Source organism: Anopheles arabiensis, chromosome 3, assembly GCF_016920715.1.
Source record: "Anopheles arabiensis isolate DONGOLA chromosome 3, AaraD3, whole genome shotgun sequence".
Taxonomy (NCBI): domain Eukaryota; kingdom Metazoa; phylum Arthropoda; class Insecta; order Diptera; family Culicidae; genus Anopheles; species Anopheles arabiensis.
The window spans coordinates 80,172,755-80,194,041 of NC_053518.1; the positions used below are offsets into that span (position 1 = coordinate 80,172,755).

At 42.6% G+C, this 21,287-nt stretch overlaps 1 protein-coding gene across 1 annotated transcript in view; it reads right to left on the reverse strand.

Moving 5' to 3' along the window:
• Positions 1 to 21,034, reverse strand: part of LOC120899703 — a 425,694-nt gene extending 404,660 nt beyond the window's left edge. Inside the window, exons 1-3 of the mRNA XM_040305822.1 lie at positions 20,880 to 21,034; positions 19,206 to 19,501; positions 18,803 to 19,013 (exon numbers count right to left, since the gene is read on the reverse strand). The gene's annotated coding sequence lies outside the window, so the exon portion shown is untranslated. The remainder of the gene's footprint in view (positions 1 to 18,802; positions 19,014 to 19,205; positions 19,502 to 20,879) is intronic.
• Positions 21,035 to 21,287: the final 253 nt, after the last annotated feature.

A 21,287-nucleotide genomic window follows, 5' to 3' on the forward strand; every position in this document is an offset into this window, starting at 1 on the left:
AAGGCTTGTAGATTACTTCCCCCATTTCTACCCGCATCCTCACGCGTTTGAGTGTGTCTGAGGCTATATTTTTCGTGTTACTTTTATTTATCACCGAAGCACCATTCACCTTCACCTAAGCACACTGCCTGTGCTGTGGTGCATTCGCTGTACGGGAGCAGAAATTCCTGTAGTACCCCCATGAAGCGAAGGAAAGCATTCATAAGTAAAACGCACCACGGCACTCTCGTCATCAATATTGCATGTATGATTTTTATGTACACATACAGACACACATACGCGCGCTTGGTACACACACACACACTCTCAAGAGGGTGGCAAATAAGAAAAGAAAACACACTCAATCGCATTCGTTTGGTCCGCAGTTTACACATGGGGTCCTTGCCCCACAACCGGGCGACCATATTTATGTCGTTACATGAGGATGCCCAGAGGAGAGAACGTTAAGGAATCGACAGAATGAAGGTAGGCGCTGCGGTTCAATGGAGCTTTACATTTTACAAGCGTCAGCAACGGCCATACAACAAATAAACACATTCCGGCACAACCAACCAGGAAACAAACCCTGAAAGCTAGCCTACAAATGTAAACACTTTAACGAGATCGAGCTGATTTGCGGGAGGAAGAGGCGCATAGCAAAAGAGTTGGTCGAGTGCGACCAGAACAGCAAACAGGAAACGCACACGTTAAGAGAGTACCTTGCACGCGCGTGTGTCACATCAGTTTGTTGGGCAAAACTAGTCGTATCCGGTCGCATTGGTCGAGAACTTTACACATTTCTATTGCACGCATTCACCGTGCTCCCCCCTTCAGTGCCGCATTTTGCTGTTTGTAACTGCAGCGTCGATTGTGTTGACAGACAGCGGCACAATAGTGCGCGCCATCATCGTCGTGTGTAAATTAATGGTAACCTCTCACTCTATCCCCTCCCTTTGCTTGACGCGTTTGATGTTTTGTCGTGGGTCGCGTTTGGCGCTGGGAACCGCGGGAGACGAGATTTATTCACCACTGCAAAGCAGAAATTCCCATTCCGGTTGTAATTTCTCCTCCCCCCTTTTGGCTACGATTGGTGCGAAGTTATCTATTTATAGGCCTTGGGGTAGTTCTGGTGTTCTGGTGCAGAGGTTGGTCGCGGAAGTGCTTTAATGGTACTCATTATAGCGGTGCGGTTGCTGAGCTGGATCTTTTGAGTGGCGCACTGGTGGGCATGCATGGGTGGGGGTATAATTTAGCGATTTTAGATTAGTTATTGTAGCTGGTAATTAGTAGTGGTTGATCGGTCATCATTAAAGGATGAGACTGATTGTGGTGCTCATTACGGCGGATCTTAGGTCTAAGACGCGTACGGTGTAGTCATACAATTAAGGCCAATAAAATATCATTAGTTTAGTCGATTTTGTTGACTACTTATCTGGACAGCTCTTTATAGAATTATAGATGGTGAGCTACGAAACTCTTCCTCAAGTCCTTATTTTTTATGTGTATTACTATTCATCACGTTTTACAGAAACATTCATTGTTAAATATTATTCGTCATTCAATCATGTTATCCTGGCTACATTTTTTTTTTGTTTTATTGGACATATTGAATTATTTTACATCGTTTTTAAGGCAAGAATTTAAGGCAAACTACCTTGCAATAGTAATACGAAACCTGACAATGGGTCCCTTTCCGTTTTAAGTTCGTAGGCTGAAATTCATCCTGTCAGCTGTTTACATTATATAGCAGTTTTCGAGCAGCTATCTAAGTGAGTATAATATACTGGTGTGCTTATCCCAAGGTGTATGAATTTAGAAGGCTGATTTTTATCGTTTCTGCTTCTGAATGAAGATTTAGAGAGTGTTTTGTGTATCCCTCAAGCCTCCAGAAGGCTTGTTTGAGCAAAAGCTTTCACACGTCCTGTCAAAAAGTGATATTCAAAATTGGTTATTAAAAAACATGATATGAAACCACCTGGACTACATACACTTTGATTTTAGATTCTACCACGTGATCTCTTTAATGCACCTTGGGGTAAATGTAAACAACACCGTGTTTTCGAGCAGGTACTCGAATTTAATTCTCGCTTTGAGGCTAGAATAATCTAGACTGAAAATCGCAGGCTAGTCTTATGTGTGGTTTTGTATGGAGTGTTTACGTGATTTCAGTCTCCAACTGTCAAACTCCATACAAAAAGCTGGTTAGAATCGTGAAGGGCGCAAATAATGGAGCAGCCTGGTGCTCCATCCGATGGACGTGATGGCTTCCAGAGGGCCCATCCGATTCCTATTAGAAAGTACCGAATATTATCTATCCAGTAACGTGGTTGAATAAACCTTGAGAACTATGACCTATGAGTATGACTGTGTAGGTCGTTACGCCAATGAAGAAGAATAATAACATATATTGTGGAGTAATAAGTAGATTGGCGAAGGATCTCGACTTCTTTGGGAAAGTTCACCTCTACAAATCATTGGTATCGCCGCACTTTGACTTTTGCTCGTCCATTCTTTTTCTTGGCAATAAGGGGCAAATTAAAAGGCTTCAAAGGTTGCAAAATCGCATCATGAGGTTAGTACTAGGGTGCGGTCGACGTACGCCGACCACTGTTATGCTAGATATTCTTCAATGGATGTCGGTAGAGCAGAGGATTGTATACCAGACCATGATCTTTATTTTTAAAATGTTAAAAGGCCTGTTGCCTGGGTATCTGGGGGAGAGCATAATTCGGGGGTACGACGTCCACCGGCACTGCACACGCAGGGCTAATGAGCCGAGGGTACCCAACTTGCAGTCACAAAGTGCCAGAAACTCTTTGTTCTTCAAAGGTATTCAACGGTACAACAGATTACCCGGAGAAATAAAGAATGCGAGAAACTTATTTGATTTCAAACGTAAGTGCGTCATTTATGTTAAGCAAACTGTGTAACGTGAAATATGTGTAGATGTCCTATGTCACTATGTAATGTGTAACTACAGTTGTCATCACGATCTTGATGATGATGATAAGATTTTTTCTTTATATATGAAAATTTAAATTAAAAAATATATATATAGGAAAGAGACAACACAGGTTTGAGACACGCGCGCGTTGAAGTGGACATTCGGGATCTATTTGGGGGAATTTACGGTTTGCACACGGTCTGGGAGGTCACAACAGGATTCACTCATTGATGATTGTAAGTGGCCAATTCCAGATACATTAGGTTCACCTGCTTCGGAAGGTAGTGCCCTAGAGCCAACCATTGGCACTAGTGAAACTGGCCATATGCATGTTGCAGTTGTGTTCCGATAAGTAGTGCGCCGGATCCACTAGTTGGTTCTTGGCGAGCTACGTAAGGGATACATTAAATTCTCCTGCTTCGGAAGGTAGTGCCCTGGAGCCAGCCGTTGGTGCCAGAGACCCTGGAGTCAGCGGTTGGCACTAGTGGAACTGGCCATATGCATGTCGCAGTTGTGTCCTGATAAGTGGTGCGCCGGATCCATGAATTGGTTCTTGGCGGACTACGTAAAGGATGCTAGGGAATACTATTGTATTCGATGGAGTATGACCCGTTTTTTCTTGATGAAACTATGTTGGTCATCTTGGGTGTGTGTATGACTCGGACGGTTCCTCTGAGAGTTTTCCGAAGCCACCACTTGCTCGTTTTTTATTTCATAACAACTATTAGAGTAGAATTATCTTATAGATACTTTCGTCCTTCTCAAACCTGTGTCGGGGTAAGAGGTGGGACTTATCATCATCATATATAAAGAGTTTAAATAGAAGCCTGGTTGATGCATTCGGGAGTTGAAGTATCTTTCATTGGCTACATAAAACATCTATTTTAAGCTTGAGTTGTTATAAACATAACCAAAAGTCTACAATGTTATTTATATTTCAATTCTAACTCAACATTCAGCCACTGATCGTCATTGAGTGGCATTTTGTTATGCTGCATTTAAAATGGTTATCTATTTTTTGTAAAATGGCAATGAACTAGTGACTAGAAATTTGTAAATCCAACTTAATTGCACGTTTTAATATTTTGTTGTATTTTCTTTTTGGATATCATTAAAAGTTCTTCAGACAGAGGAGACAGAGGGTAGCTTTGTTGAAAATAACGCACAAAAACTCAATTTTACATGTTAAATACGCGTACACAGCAACAGCAATCTAAAGAAAATGGGTTTGGAGTGCAATACCCCGTGTAACAACATGTGATAGAGCTGTTTTGTTTGTCTGTTACACACAACCTCATTCGCAATATCACATGTTCCAGCACAACCTCAAACTACCTGCTACTGCTACAAGAAAATTGTCCACTCAATATCACATTCACCCGCCTATTACTTTCACTTTAAGTGGCTTCATGTTAGCAGCATGAAAAACGCCCCCCAGAAAAAAAAACACACACCATTAGTCCACACGCTTTCCGTTGCAGCAACTTGACCAAAACTCATCAACGTCCCGAACATCGTACAAAATGCGTTAAATAATAGATACATGCCACTACCATCACTCCCCCAAAGGCCCAACTTTCATTACTATACTCACACCAATGCCAGAACTTTGAGACACTTACCGATTCACCCTTCGTAAGTGAGAATATGTTCCTCAAGCGGACCAACAACCAAAAAAAAGGTAAAAGATAAAACTCCCGACTCTATGACGCACACATACAGGAGCGTCCTTTTTTCTCGTTCACTACCCTTCGAATTGTTTTCGCAAATAATCAACGCCTTTTCGTTGGTGGGCCGGTTCCTCCCCTGGCGTTTGCAAGTGATGAGTTTTCCTTTTGCCCCTTCCTGGGCACGAATTTGCTGCCCCTTTTTGCCTCCCATTGCCTCCCCATTTGATTCGGCACGTCATCGTTCATTGAAAGGTAGACGCTTGCCGCCGTCTTGGTACCACGGGCGAATGGACAAACGCGCCACTGTTGGCTCCCCTTTTTCTATTCGGCGTTGTAAGGGGCGCAGTTATGCAGTTTCAAGCCTAACCTCCATCCCAGTAAAATCCTCCATACCACAACCATTTCCTTGCGGCCCGGCATTCAACCGAAACTATGGACACACACACACACTAGGGAGGGTACTGGCTCATTCACCAAACCCGGGGAAGATTCCATTAATGGAAAAGATAAATGAACCCCAGGAAATGGAGCACAAACAATCGCAATGTGGAGCACGGCATGTGCACAGACGGTGTAGCTCCGTGGCGTACCTATGACATAAGATACTTATGCTAGATGCGAACCATCACACCAGCGACACCAACACCCCTCAGCAACACTGCCGTGCGTGCAAAAAGTATACAGCAACTCCAAGAAAAGGCAACGACCGCTACACAATTCCGCTCAGGTATTCAGTGACGTCCAGAAAATGAAGCTCATTCCGGTATGGTGTGCTGTAGCACTGGTGGGCTTTTGTAAGAGGCAACAAAACGTTCGCTACGCTGATTTCTTTTGGTTCAACAAACGGATTGTTGTTACTGGTTGGCGGTTCCTTGCTATGGTTCGGCTCAGTTGGTCGTTAGCGAGTAAGAGCACATTAACCCGCCCTCTAGGGCAGTAGTATAGTAGTAAGACTTCCGGTTAACCTGGTTCGAGATAAATCGCATGCAATTGTACGGAAGTGTGTGCTTTGTCCGACCGAGTGTTGTTTGGTGGAATTGTGGTCATCGTTAAGCTGATTACGTTCTCAGGTGGTAATTGATTAAAGAATGCATTTGTCGTGATGAATAAATTATGTGGCATGTTTCAAGCTAGAAGTACTGAGTGATGTACGTTTTTCGTTCTTTCGTGGAAGGTCAAACAAGCTGACAATTATGTTAAAAAGTTAGTAAAGTATTTAAAAGACAGCAACAAAAACTTGAGAAACATATATTGAAAATTGAGTACAAACAACAAATTTTTGGGGTTTTCAAACAAATTTGTGTTTGCTGTTCATATAAAGTCACTTTAAGTCATGACCGGTATAAAGATACAAAGTAGTGATGTACTTTTTGGAGAGCTTTTACAAATCCAATCTGATTCTGCATATTATTAGTCCGGTTTCAACTCCGGCCAAATGTAAATCACTAATTCCTGTTGGAGTCGGAGTCATGTGGAGCTGGAACAAGACGGCTCCGTACTATGAGCCTGACGACTCTTTATTAGGAGCTGGACTACTCCAGACGCCTACGGACTCTGACTCCGGATTATTCTAACCATGACCAACGGATGACTCCGACTCCGGACGAATCCGGATGACTCCAACTCGGGTCGACTCCGAATAATTCCGACTTTGAGCGATTTTGGAAGGCTCCAGACGATTCCGAATGACTTCGGATAATGCTGAGCGGACCTACTTCCCGGAGCTGCTTCCGAAATGTTTGGACTCAGATCGGAATAGACTCCGAATGTTTGCCAACTGTACCCATCACAACGCTTCATTTGAATTGCAGATTGCATACTTTTCGGCGTATTGGATAAAAACGTACATTTTGTATTAGACATCACAATTTCGATGCTCATCTTCAATGTTTCTCCGTAACAACGTTCACCGAAGTAGTAAGTATGAATCAAAACAATGAAATCTTGTTTATATATGTTTTTAAGAAACAATTCATTATCTTCAATTTACTTTGTAGAAGTTAGCATATTTGTTCCTGATGATTTCGATCCCACTTCGATACAATTTGTAAATACTGCTAACTATCTCTGCACGCTAAATTGTTAACACAAATATTAAGACACAACCGGAAACCAACATTGAACAGATATATCCCCTTTCTCCCTATGCCTTTATCAAACATATCCTGTCACGGAACGCGCTCACTCTGTTTGCCCCCTGGAACATGGAGGCCCCAATTTCACGAATAACAATCCAATTAATCAGCCGTCCGTTAGATTACGGAACCGCTGCTGCTGCTGCTCACCAGACTAGAACAGCTGTGCATTTCCTTGACAATTGAGGCGCGCGGACCAGAGACACCTTCCAACATTGCGTGTCGGATAACCCTTAAAAGGTAACAGGACGGGTGTGCGTTATGTTTAAATTCCACCACTATCACCGTCCGTCATTCCAGGCACACAGAAAAAGGTACCGACGCACGCAAACGGCTCAAGCGTCAAGCGTCGTGCTTGAGTAGCAGGCAGGTTTGTGTTAGAATTTGTGCACGTCAAATACCGTTGTCAGCGTAATGTTTGCGAGCAAAATTCCTACACCGATAATGCTTCCTTTCGGCCAGGGCTGATAGACTGTGGGGAAGAAACAAACCTTCTGTTTGTCAAAAAGCCAGAAGAAATTAATCAACGACGCAAAAGCCTACAGGAGGCGTTTTTCAAACTGTCACAAGGAGCAGTGGCGGTTGTGCAGCGCGACACGATGTACAATTAAAATGGCACGCAATAATTCCAACAACGATTAGTTTTGTTTTCTCTTTTATAGTTAATTGCAATGAATGAAAGAAAAACAAAAAAAAATGAAAAGAAGACGGCTTGCTTCGACATTTGTTTTGCAGTTACAATCCCCAAGGCAGCAAAATAAATGTCCAGCAAAACTCCCCAAAGTAAAGCGTGTTTCTTGCTTCCTGAGTTTTTTGTTTTGTTTCATTCCCTAGTAAGAATTTCACAAACGAACGATAGATCTAGGGGAGACGCCAAACACAACCAACGCCCGAGAGTAAAAACTCCACTGAACCGTATTCGTCTTCCTCCCTTCTATTGCCAGCCAGTAGGCACGCCGTCGACGTACAATGCATTATTAAATGGCCTTCCGGAAAGAAGTTTCATGCAACCGGGCCACGTGAAGTGCATACTCAAGAGTGCAAAACGTGTAAAAAAGGGGAGAGCGTGTTTTCCCGAATGGCATCGAAAGGAAATTAGCAATGAAGCAAGGTAAATTAAGATTGATAACGCATTATCAGCTGTACGGTTTAGGGGAAATTTGTTGGAAGAGTGTTGTTGAAGAAGTGGAGGCGATTTCCTTTCCTTAAAGATGTCTTCAAAAAGTGAAGAACAAGATGTCTGTGTTATTTTTTAGAGGAACTGAGGTGTTCTAGATATGATTTACTATAAATTATAAATATTTTAACAATGTGTTTGATTGAAAGTGGATCTATGAAACATTTAAAAGTCCTTATATGATTCTAATAAGCATTCAGGACAGTTTTGTAGACAATTTAGCTCTTATACATAAACGCTTTCCATTAGAGCGGAGTTTATTTTTTTTTTTTTGTTCAAATAATGACTGTAAGTAAGATAGAAATAAATCTATTTCCCAAACGGATAGTTGTATACTCAGCAACGAAAACCTTTTCATGGTGTTCATATTTAAACAAATCGAAACATAACAATCTCTTTAAGAGATTTAAAAACACCCTGCAGTGGCTTGATACGATCACTTCATTGTTTTTTTCGTCACAGCACAATAAAACCACATTAAAGGTTTTTTCCTTAAATTATTCTCAAAACATAATCTCCCACCTTTCTCATGGCCACTGAAATTTCTTACATATTTTTCCACCATTTTTGGTGCATTATTTTCAACCACAAGCAGCCCACCCTCGACCCCAGAAAAGCAAAACCTCTCAAAAAGTGCGACACCATCGAGAGCACCCGGTGCGAGAAAAACCACATCCACCATCAACCAGACCGATGCAGACACCGGAAACCGGAAGCCGAACAGAAGAATAAAAGTGCAGCCCGTTTTTTTTACTTACACCACCTTCTAGGAAGTGGGGGGAAAAAACCACTCTGCAGAAGCGTGTGGTATTTGGTGGTATTATCAAAAACCGCGCATCCTAAAGTGCACAAATATTCGCTGTCGCGTCGCTTTTTGCGTTTACGGTGGTTAGATTTTTTAACCCTTTGTGCATTTTTTTTACAGCAGTCGCACCGCACAGTGTAGTGACTAGACGACGGGCGTTTTTGGTTCGAGCAGGGCGACTGGGCTGCTGTTGTTATTTTCGCTGTCGCACAAAGCCAAAATCTCCTTCAGCTTCAGCCACCGTGGGAAGTGGCAAAGATTGGAAAACAACTATCGATGGTCCGTCTAGCCAAAAAGGGCCCAGGCCAAATGTTCGGTCAAGCGAAAGAGGAGGGGAAAAAAGAACGACCTAAGAACAGCCAAACAACGCTGAACATAAAAGCAAAAAAAGAAAAACCCCTACAAAAGATGTGCGAGAAATGGTGAAAAAATTAGCATGCGGTTTTTATTCTGCTTTTTCTGGATCCTTTTTTATTCGAAGAACCCTAACGAAGCTAACGAACCTTTCTGATTCTAACGATAGTGGAAGAAAAAATGGTGAAACTAAGCGACTATTATGCGCTGTTGTTTGACGCCAGTGTGCCGTTGGTGGCTGCCAACGTTGTTTATCAATTAGTTTCAATGAACTATGTATCACCAAAGATCCGGAACACTTACAGTAATGAAATTGACACTCTTGAGTGGTTTTTGTATTTTCTTATGTGCTGTTTTCCAACAGGAAGAGAATGATTTGCCAATTTGATAATTTTTGTGTAATGTGTAAAATAATCAGTAGTCTAATCAGAAAGTAGTAGACGCAAAACAAAATCAAAATATACATCTCTAGAAAGGAAATTTGAGTTTTGTTTTCTTTTTTTTTAACTAAACTGACATCAAAATATTTTGTTGAATGAAAACGCAAAAACAAAACCAAATAAAATGAGAACGGTCCACAAAACATTGCATCTGTTACCGCTGAAGAATGCCGCCTAAAGTTATGCAATCTAATACAAAATAGGCCTTTTAAAATCCAAATTTAAAAAACACAGCAAATTGAAAATGTTACACATTATTGAAAGAAAAAATGATTTTTTGACACTTTTGGTTATTGATTAAAAATAGCAAATAAACTTCAACCTAAATATCAATAGAAAATAAAATAAATACTAACCAAATTAAACAAGTTTCAACCTAACTGCACATGCTCAAGGGTATATAATTACATTGATTCAAATTGAGTACACATGTACAGCAAATTGCTCCCCCTGCTTGGGTTTCACTCCCGCAAGCTTCCATCACAAATATTTACATTTTAATGAAAGAAACCACGCTCAAACGATTCACTCCTTCATCCTTCTCAATTAATAACTCTCTCCCCCGCTTGCTGCTACTCCTTAATGCAGCAACCTTCCATTGCCTTTCGTTATTGCAATAACGCAAAAGCATCGTCGGAAATGGAAACAGAACTTAATAAATTCATCCAGTTAGTAAATAAAAGCACGCTAAGCCACCATCACATCACCACAGCCTTGCCGCTGGAGGAAGCACACTTCAATCTGGACTGCAACAGTACCGCACGTAGAACGGTGTTGCATCTACAGTACAGTGGCAATGCATTACACCGTTGGACCACTGGCTCCAAATACCTGGCCAGCTTATTACACGCAAACATCTCGTTAATCTAGCTCTTTCTTCACCTTCGTTACAGGATGTCCTCCGTTTATGAGGATGGGAAGCTACGCCGCTAGCGGCCAGGCAGAGTGGACGAGGATAAAAAATAGTCATGTTAATGTTGCTGCGCTAGATGCGATGGTTTGGCTGATGAATGCTCCTCCCACCGCGCCGTAATAGCAGCAGCACCAGGGAGACGACTGATGGTAACAAGGAAAGCCTTTTGTGCATCTGTCTGGCGTGAGATAAGATTGATGGCGTTTGGTTGAGCGAAGCGAACCTCGATGCGTACCGCTGGCAGGATGATGATGCTGCGCTGGCCGTGAGGAATTTCATTTCCTCCTCATCTTCGTCCGGCTGGCAGCTTCTTCGTAAATTTGTTTGCTTAAAAAATCGTCCTCGCTTCTGGTCGTGCCAGCTTCAATCGTGGCCGGGACGCAGCATAAAAGCTCTTGACGATTTATAAAAATTTACCGAAAAGATTTAAATTACAAACCATATTTTTTCATCCGACTCTCTTTGCCTTCCCCCAACCACTCCCATCGGCTGGGAAGGTCCCGTCTGCTGATCGTCGGTTACTTCGATTTCTGTACTATGTTTACCACCGCCTCTTGCCGATTGCTCTGCTCGATCGGGAGATTGTTCGAGGCGGCTAGATAGTAGAGTAAAATAAATCATGCAACTTTTGCAAACGAAAATTTCTCACCATGGGATGGAACTTTGGCAGCACCGGTAAGGCTGGATAGGCACTCCAGAGGCCGACACGTTTGACAGCGTTTTTGGCGGTGAAATGAAGTTTAATGGCTATCCGTGCTGGCATAAGCTGGGGCCACACTAAAGTGTAAAGTTTTCTGCGCCAGTGTTTTGCTATGAATTTTCATTACAAAATACTTTAAAGCAGGCTCATAAAATTAGCGATTTTTTTTTTTTTGTAAAAAAATAGTTTTGCAAGAAGTTTTCAACATTTTCCCACATTTATTCTATGTTGAGCTATTCTTGGATGAATATTATAAATGATAGAAAATTGATTTTTTTTGAAATTATAACACCAAACTTACATAAAAAAAACCTTCAGAATCTTTTTTGAATGCTGTTGTACGGTGTGCATCTCGCTTTTTCACCTCAGCTTGCCACGTGGGATTTTCGGAAAATCTAAAACTTTCTACCCACGAGAATGCAAAACGGCAAACGGGCAAAAAGGTGGCACAAATCTCGCCGGATTTACGCCGGAACAAATGAAGCAGCTTTCAGTTTCGTTTACGCTTACCATTACTGTAACAGGATCTGGTGAAGTTTCGTGATCCTCACAGGAGCGCACACCCATGCCCACTTCCGCAATGATGCAAAAAGTTCACCCACAGAGTTTCTTCCTTTCCCCAAGCCAACCGGGGCGAGACCAACCGGGCAAGGCTTCTGGCGCTAACGGACGCACTTGGCACGGTTGTACTTCAACGGGCGCGCGCACAGGAGCAGAAGTATTTATGTATATTTCTGGAGTAATTTACCACCGATTGTTGAAGCTTACACTGGGGTGTATGTGTGTGTGTGTGTGTGTGTGTGTTGCTTTCACACTCCCAGGCACGGGCGGGAAACTTTTACAAAATCAAAGCATCTGACTAAACGAACTGAAACTCTGTGTGTGTATGTTGCTTTCGGAAAAAAAGACGAGACAGAAAAAAACATCCTACCACTACCTCACTGGAACTGTGTGTATGTGTATAGTAGTACATTTTTTACGCTCTTTCTTGTTCTCTCCCATTGTGTACGCTGCTTACTGCGCTATAGTGGGAAAACTTTGTATAATTACACCCGTTACGATACTTTACCCCGCAGCGTAAGTGTATGGTTATGGGAGAAGACATTGCAGGAGGGATAAAAGAAGAGAAGAAGAAAAAAAGGAGGAAGATGGGTATGAATTTTCCAAAATTTCTCTACGTGCCTTGCGCTTGCAGCGAAGCTCTTTTCTCTACGTACCAGATCTACGCTGATAGTGTGGTTAATTATTGTTTGTTACGAGGGTAATTAGGTTTTATGCGTCTCAGTTTCCGGGTGTTGTTGCCACGGCAGGAGTTACTGTATAGCATAGCAGAAGGCCTTATTCACAGGTTTCTACGCGCGGCTAATACAACACACCGAAGGATGGGAAATAATAACACTCCGCTGTTCTCTCCTTTTTCCACCTCGAACAAGCACGAACCTATCATTTTCCGTCAATATCCTGAATTATAGACACCGATTCAGCTTCACCGGAAAAGAGCTGCCCGAATCAGCTAAATGAGCCGGATTTAATGTCACACCGGTTTGGGAATGCATTCCTCAAGGAGGCTCTCCTGCAGACTTCATAATCTTCACAACACATTAAACCGTATTAAGGAAGGACTTCCTGCCTGCTGGGACGAAGTCAAGTGCGAGAGAGATTGATAAACTGGGTTAGGTAACGGGAATGGGATCGTTTTTCCTTCCCCTAAACCAGCGACTTCTCTTAAAGCTACCTTAGATCTGGTTAATGGCACAAGAAAAAATGTCCTGATTGGTACTACCGAAAAAAAACCTTCAACAAGCAACAGCTTAACAGCAGTGGCAGCACGTTTCATAAATTCATTGAAACGCACACACACACATACACACTCGATAAAGCAAAACACTCCTGCTACAATCCTTTCCGTACTGAATTGTCCCTACCGACGCCACTCAACCGGTCATATCTTATCACGTAATCTGATCCGATCTTTCCAATCCAACCCAGACAAGAGGGCTATGTTTGTGACAAAACTCCGTTCTAACCCTTCCCTAACCCGCCCGGCCCTCGTTGCCTTGTCGACAGCAAGTATTGGCGAAGTTGGTGAAGAAATGGGATTACCGATCTGCTCCAATCTTCAACGGCAACGGCGCGGAGTTTGAGCAAGGAAAAGCGAAACCCGCCACTTGGGTTTGTAGTGATTGTTTCTTTGAGATTATGGTTTGCAGAGGTTTTCGAAGAATGATTCCTCCGTTCGCGGTTCACTGAAGCGTTTCACTGGAGCGACTGCCGACAACATACTGCTGGTAGCACACCAAGAGGACGAAAGAGCGTGAGCAAAACTTTTTCGTGCGTAAATGTTCAACAAAATTCAACCGGCGGTACACGTAGGCTGCGTGCTAAGCACTTTTTTTTTTGCAGGAGCACAAAATGCTGATGAGGCGAAGTTTAGAGTACGCTTTGTTAGGGAGTGTATGGTTGCTGGTATCAAGGGAAGGAGGGATTGCTCTTTACTTCAATTGTTCAATAATGCAATTACTTGATGAGAGCTTAACAAAAATGTGACAGTAAGTGGCTGCGATTGAGATGCAGATGGGTGATAAGCGGCTGCGAGGGTGTAATGGTCTTTTCTGATGGCTTAACTTTGAGAAACGATGTAACGTATAATGGGGAAATTGATATCTATAAGGCTGTTGTAAACCCTTTTTGCGATGAATTAAATGATGGATTACATTAAAATTTAAAGTACAGGTAGTCTCCGAGATACACGGTACCTCTTATACGCGCATTTGCAGATACGCGCTTTTCTAAATGTGACAATTCTTTGAGCTAATTGTATGATTTGACACATCAATTGTCAAATGCAAAATAAATCCCTTTTCGGTCAAAAATTATAAATCTATCCAGAAATTTTAAAATTGTTATCTTTAGTCAGAATTATACGAAATAATAAATGTTGTGGCTAATAACTAGCACTGCAAGCACAATTTCTCGGAAGAAAGTGATATTTTGACTAGAAACCGTGAAATTCGATGCGAATATTCCCATACGAGAGTCGATGCGAAAATTCCCATTAGAGAGTCGATGCGAAAATTCCCAATTAATAGTGTATCCCCTGTACAACAGCAAAACAACCTTTTTGTGCTGAGAATTGCATACTTTCAGGCGTTCAATCATAATGATGCTTTTTTCATTCGAATAAATAAAACAATTTAAATAAATTAAACATTTGGTGTATTTTATCAGTGATTGTGAAGCTGAAAACTAGTTTTCAGATCTTCCTTCCTTCTATACCATTTGTTAATGCATTAGTAAATTGCACACAATGATCAAAATATTGCAATATACATACATAGAAACAAAAAAATACATCATCAGATAAGCTAGAGGCGATACAGCCTGCGTAACACTATGCCACATTTCAAAGCCATTCATCCGTTTATGCTTGCATTTCATCTTTCAAGCGAACTGAAACTGCTCTCTCCTTTCCGCTACAGTCTTGTCCAGTGTTCGAAATTAATTTTCCGTTTCTCACTCGTACATTTTCACCTTCATTTATTTCTGTTCTGTCGCACCCAAAGCTCTCGCACGTTTCACGTCCCGTGGCGTACAGTTTTGGTCATTACTTTCCGTCCACCACGGGGTTTCGTTTCCGCTAGTGCGCCTTTTGCGAAAGTATGCTATTTTTTATTTTGGTTTCACTTCCCCGTACTTCCCGTTCCGTCTCGTCCTATAGCTATAGCCCTAGTACTAGAGTGTCCCAGCTGTGCGCTGCTCCCCAAAAACCTTCTGTGTGTGTGTGTTTTGTTTTCGTCGTGTTCATTAAAATAATTTACAGTTATCTCTAATCCGATTTATTTTATGCTCGCTCATTACCCTTCAGTGTTACTGCAGCAGCTAGTCGGTTCGTTTGGGGTTTGTGTGAGTGAGCGCCTTTGTTGTTACTGTTGTTCTATCATGCCCACTTCGGTAGGGCTTTTATTTTTTGCCCGTAAAACCTCCCAGGACATCGTGGCGTTCTTTTTGGTGTGGAAATACGGAGATAATGTTAAAATGAATGACTCGTTCACTCGTTCCTGACGGAGATGGGGTGTTTCCCTGTTTTTTGCACTTTTCGTTTCGGCATTACACTTTAAAACAAAAACTGCAATGTCCCATGTCCGGGCTCAGCAGTACACGCTCTGCAGCTCTGCACAACCGAAATGACATTTTGCCGGCTTCCAGCTGGCGTACCAAACAAGGCGGCCGCATCACATATGGTGGCCGCTCGCGGGACAAGCAAATGGCCGGGGTCAGGATAAGCCATCGACACGACTTATTGTAGTGCTGGAGGGAAATGCCCGAAAAGGGTTCCCGCTGCTCCGGATAAAGCGAGTGAGTGATTTTATATCTTCATCAAGGATAATCGGGGAAGAGAACAAGTTGCGGATAAAAATGATATACATATTATACTTTTGTTAAGATAAAATGAAAAAAATTTTGTTAAAATGGTTTAAACTCCGTTTAAAACTCCATTCAGTATGATAAAACATGTAAAAAATGTACTTCTTTTTTTTCAACTTTATCGATTTTATGAAAACAAGGCTGAACTTACCAAACATTAAAATATTACTTGTAAGCATATAAATAATAACTATTATTGAATTTAGTGTAAATTATCAAACATCAAAGAGAGACATATTGGAAATATTATCTTTTCTACAACAAATTAAATGAGAAATGCACCACTGCCGTTAATTCAATCTGCTCCTTGCAGCGTTCTGGACAGTTCATTGACCGTACAGTGTATGCATCAGCGCGTCGCGCTACAACAATACCGACACATCCCTCAAACCCCCGTAAATGTTTACGCATCGGATCAAAATCAAGTAAAATAATACAAATAAAGTCACCCACACACACCGTTACCACTTCATGTGTACCACCCCCAGCGCACCTTAAACACGCTCAGCAAGATGTCGTTACTGCTAGCAAAATCCCTTCCAACAGCCGCTTTTCAACACACACACATAGACACACAAAACGCACACATTTTCGGTGCTAAATCGATCGGAATGGCACGGGGCTTCCGGGCGTTAATGTCGCGACAGGCGGCCGCCCTCAGCACAACCGACGCCTGCTTGCGCAAGGATGCATAATTTCATCATTTGAGTGCGGCGCTTCCTGACTGCAGGCCCCGGGGTTTTCGCATTTCCAACCCCCCCCCCCCCCCCCCCCCCCCAATGGACACGCCAACAATAAAGGACAGCTTGGCAGGCATAAAAGGTAATAAAAATAATCCACAGACGTCCCATCACCCAACAAACACAAAAAAAACACATAGTGTCACACTGGGAGAGTTTGCAAACGGCGCAGCAGAGGTGGCTTCTTGCCCGTTCGCTGACGTTTAACCCCTCGCAGCGAGCAGGGTATCCCAGCTGCTAGCTTCTGCGTACATATTTTAATTATTTCACTTCACTCGCCCAGCTGGAACGACGTGCGTTTGCCCGTCACCCCCCCTGGTGGCACGTGAACATCGCACCAATGCAGGGGAATGTCTTCGCACGTGCACACGATGATACACTCTTAAGCAGCTTAAAAGATTGCCCGACCCCGCTAAGACTGTTTAAAGTCGAAGGGTAAGTGATCGGAATTGCACTGCAGTAGGGATTTTTTTTTATTATTCTTCATTGTGTGCCTTTCCCATTTTCCTTACTAAGAAACATTTTCTTGAGTTATTTCTATTACCGGGAGGTCCCCATTTCCTTTCCGACCAGCCGTAAGGATAACCGTTACACACTGTTGCAGATTTCGATAGCCGTGTTCGGTTTGTACCGTGAAAAATTGCCATCCCGCTCAGGATTAAAGGGACACCGCCTGGTGTGTGCGTGTGTGTCTTAGTGTACCGCGGTCGGGGAGATAAAACTCGATCGCTTTTTTTACGGTTTGCTGTTGCTGCCCTTTTCACCAAAGCAATGCGCTTAAAACAGGGCAGATTAGAGGCTTCTACCGTTTCGGATGAATATTCATCGTGCGTAGAGCAAATACCCATTATACGGTTACATGATGACATGACTTTGAACTTTCTTTTAACGGGGTGAGGGTGTGTGTGCGTGTATTTTTTCTATTAACTTTGGGTTGGCCACATCAACGGGAGATTAAGCTTTCCTCACACGCATCAATCTTACATCGGGGAAAAGCTACGCAAGGTCTCTGGGTTCCTGGGAGCAGGATTTATTATTTTCGATTTCTTTTTTATAATAAATCAGGATGATTCTCAAATAAATGGGGTCGATGAGTTCATTTGCAATATAGACCTTATTTTAAAGGCATTTTTTCCATTAGTCATGCAGAGGCTGCTGTGTGGTAATGATTTTACGTTTTGAGATCTAATAGTTTTACCCCTGAAAATATGCCTCATGCATGACAATTACTGAGTATTTATGAAGGTATTCACTATTAACCAGTTTTGTTCGCTTTTTTGCCATCATATTGGATAAATAATTATGATTTTTTAAAGAAAAAAATAGTAACCTTTTGACGAATATTTCTAGGCCACTCAATTTGATAACTGTGCCACAACATGTTAGTTCACACACCAGTTATGAGATTATTGCACTTACGTGTTGGTTATTTTACTTTTTAAGTATGTCATTTTTTTGCAATAATTTCAATTGCATAGTTCTTTTAATTCAGCAGACAGCGAAGGACATATTCAAAAACGAAAACCAATTTAAGGACCTTTTCCGTTTCTAGATCGTAGGCTGAAATTTCAGTCTACCAGCTGTTTGCATTGCATAACAGTTTTCGAGCAGCTATCAAAGTTGGTATAGTATATAGGTGGGCTTATCCTAAGGTGAAGATTTTAAGAGTGTTTTGTGCATTTGTCAAGCTATCAGAAAGCCTGTTTGAACAAAAGTTTTCACCCATACTGTCAAAAAATTATGTTCAAATTTTGTTATAAAAAACCTGCTATGAGGTATACATACACTTTAATTCTAGATTCCACCGCCTGATATCTTCAATGCACCTTGGGATAAATGAAAACATGACCTCGTTTTGACATTTTTTTCGAGCAGGTACTCCTGTTATAAAAAAAAACCTGCTATGAGGTATACATACACTTTAATTCTAGATTCCACCACCTGATATCTTCAATGCACCTTGGGATAAATGAAAACATGACCTCGTTTTTCCTTTTTTTTCGAGCAGGTACTCGAATCTAATTTTAGCATTAAAGCTTAAATAATCTAGGCTGAAAATCGCAGGCTAGTTTTATGTTAGAATTCTTATGAAGTGTTCACATGATTTCAGCCTCCAACTGTCAAACTCCATACAAAATTCTGACTAGAATCGTGTAGGGCCCCTTGATTGTTTAATGAGACACTTTAAGCTTTACAACAATGTTGTAGCTATATTTAGTTTGATCCTTGCTTTTATTAAACCTCCACAGCTTTGCACTCCACATCATAAGCCTAATTATTTACAATGTTTGTTTACTTTTAACTTTTAACATAATATCTTAGTGTAAAAAAAAAACACAGTTCATTTAAAACTGAATACATTTCCACGTAACTCTTTATAATTCGATTATTCCACCCCTGAATTCATACCCTTCATAAACGATTTGTTTCATTACTCGTTCATTTGTAAGCCATAGCTCGTGTGTTTTTCACACCCATACACATTTGTATATTTTAGACAATTTGATTTTTTTGCATTACCTTTACAATCGATAAGGAAATATCCTCACTGCTGATCCCAGTCAAAACGGAAACAGTACATAACTTCCTAAACACGAGCGCCCAAAGTGAAGACACATGCACGCTCACTCTGCTTGGTTGGTTGTTCACATACAGCTCCGCTTCATACACCTTTATGGCGCACCGGAACACTTCGCATCACCACACGGAAGTGACCATCGCAATATACACACTTTTATGCAAACACAAACACACGCACACGATTATTGGATAGATTTTATACATTGAAAAACAATGGATAAATACACTGCAAAGCTCACCGCTCCGCTTTCAGATTGGTTATGAAATTGTGATTAGATGATGGTGATAAAGACATGGACATGGATAGTAGTAATGAGATGGAATCAATCACGACTTCACGCACATTGGACACCTACACACACACACACACACACATACTCATTAATGCACGTCTAAACGCCTCTAAAAAAGGGAGCCTGTTGGTTGTGAGGCCTTTTTATGCTGCACTGTAATCATACAATCGATGGCTTATCACGCTGCACACAGGCACAGGATGAAAACTTTCACATCAAATGCTCGGCCACTGACAAATGACACACATTTAGCACACCTGCCCACTTGGTCGCTCACAAACAGACACATCTAAGCACTCAGACACACGCACACACACATACGCAAGCTCTGGATAACAGCTGGAAGCTAGGATTAAAAGAGAGTAATGAATGACAATCGCTGCTGTGTTGAGGAAGGACTGCCGCTGGAGGAGAAAAAATGCGGGAGCTTTATCACTTTTTCGGTGGTGGGAGGGGGGGGGGTAAACACAAGTTGACAACGGACCGGTTGTGTTTTAAGCCTCTTTTGGAGGCACAAAAATAGCCCACACACTAGGTGCATCCGGTGCGCCCCCTTTGCCACAGCGATCAGGAGGCTGATGAGCGCACTTGAGCCACTGACACGCTGAACCGATCCGTAAACGCTTGGCTGTCAGGGCCATACAGACACACACACATACACACAATCACACAGAGACATACGAGAGGACACTATGCTTTATGCAGGACGGATGTGTACACACTTTGATTTATGTTGTTTGTCACAATCTGGCTAGCAACGAAACCGGCACGGAAGCAAAAGAACACTAATGGGGAGGAACAGGAACTGGCACTGTGTGCTCTAGGCACACAGGCATGCCACGGCCACGTACACATCCGGACACTCCAAGCGATAGAGTAGGTCTTCAGGGCACGGTCCGGTAGCATGGTACAACACCTTCCAAACAGCACGAACCGCAGCAATCAATAAATAAAGTTTCACCTTTCTCTGGCCAGCACCGGGCTTCTCCGTACTAGGCTGCAGCAGCCTACGAGAAGAGTCACACGAAAACACGAAATAAAATCCCCCCTTCGGAAACTCGGACCAGGCCGATTGACACCTGAACATCTGTGCTCCCGAAACTGTTGGCCTCTGATCCGCCTGGCCCGGCACTGTCAAAAAACGGGCCACAGGAAAGCGTCCGGGTTTTCCGGTGTGGCCCTGCATAAATCTGAACACGTTTGGATACATACACTCAAACACACACTCACACAGACTCACTCACGATATCACAAACGAATCAGCACATTAGCATAAGGACTCCTCGGACTCCTTATCGAAATGCCTGCATCCGGGTGGGGCTTTTGGGCGATTGCGGTCACGTCACGTCCGGCAGTTTTTTTTCCTTCTTCTTGCTGCTGATGTCCGGCATCCGCCTGGACCTAATGCGACCTGATTCTTCCGGGCTGCTGGGAGTTTATCTCGCTTTCTTTCTTCGCCTACCCTGCCCCAATAAAAACGCGAACCAAAAATTTTGAAACGACCCTCCGGAAAACTAATAATCAGGTGAGTTATCAACCTCACGCCGTGGGGCACCTATTCCACCGGTACGGTTTCGGTGACCTAGTTGATGCGGGGATAGCATATTGAAAGCGTTGCCGTACCGTCACATAACGTCGGCAACGCCGTTTGGTTGAACGATGCACTCAACGTGGCTGCTCTCGGAAGCCGCCCGTGACTTCATTAATGAAATTCACCAACTCACTTTTTTTTGCTCTTTTTGTGGATATCTTTGATTTCGATTATGAATGTTCGCGATTGTGAAAATTCACACACTGCGCCAACACGCACGTACACCGCTGCACCGCTGGCTATCGCTGACAAACGCGCGCTCTCTCAAACACACACACATACACACACGAACGGGGTTCCGCTGTCGGCAACGATCGGAATCGCACTGCCGGATTGTGATGCGGTGCACTTTTTCCTACTGCCGGAGCCCGAAAACCCGACAGGACTTGCCCGAAGGTGAGCAAATGTTTCCACTTCGGGCTGCACCGCACGCTTCGGTATTTTCACTTCACTGAGCGTGGGTGATGATTGGGAGGCAAGGAGGAGGAAGTGGCGACTCATCTCACCATCAAGGACACGCTGTCTCTCTCACACAGTACCA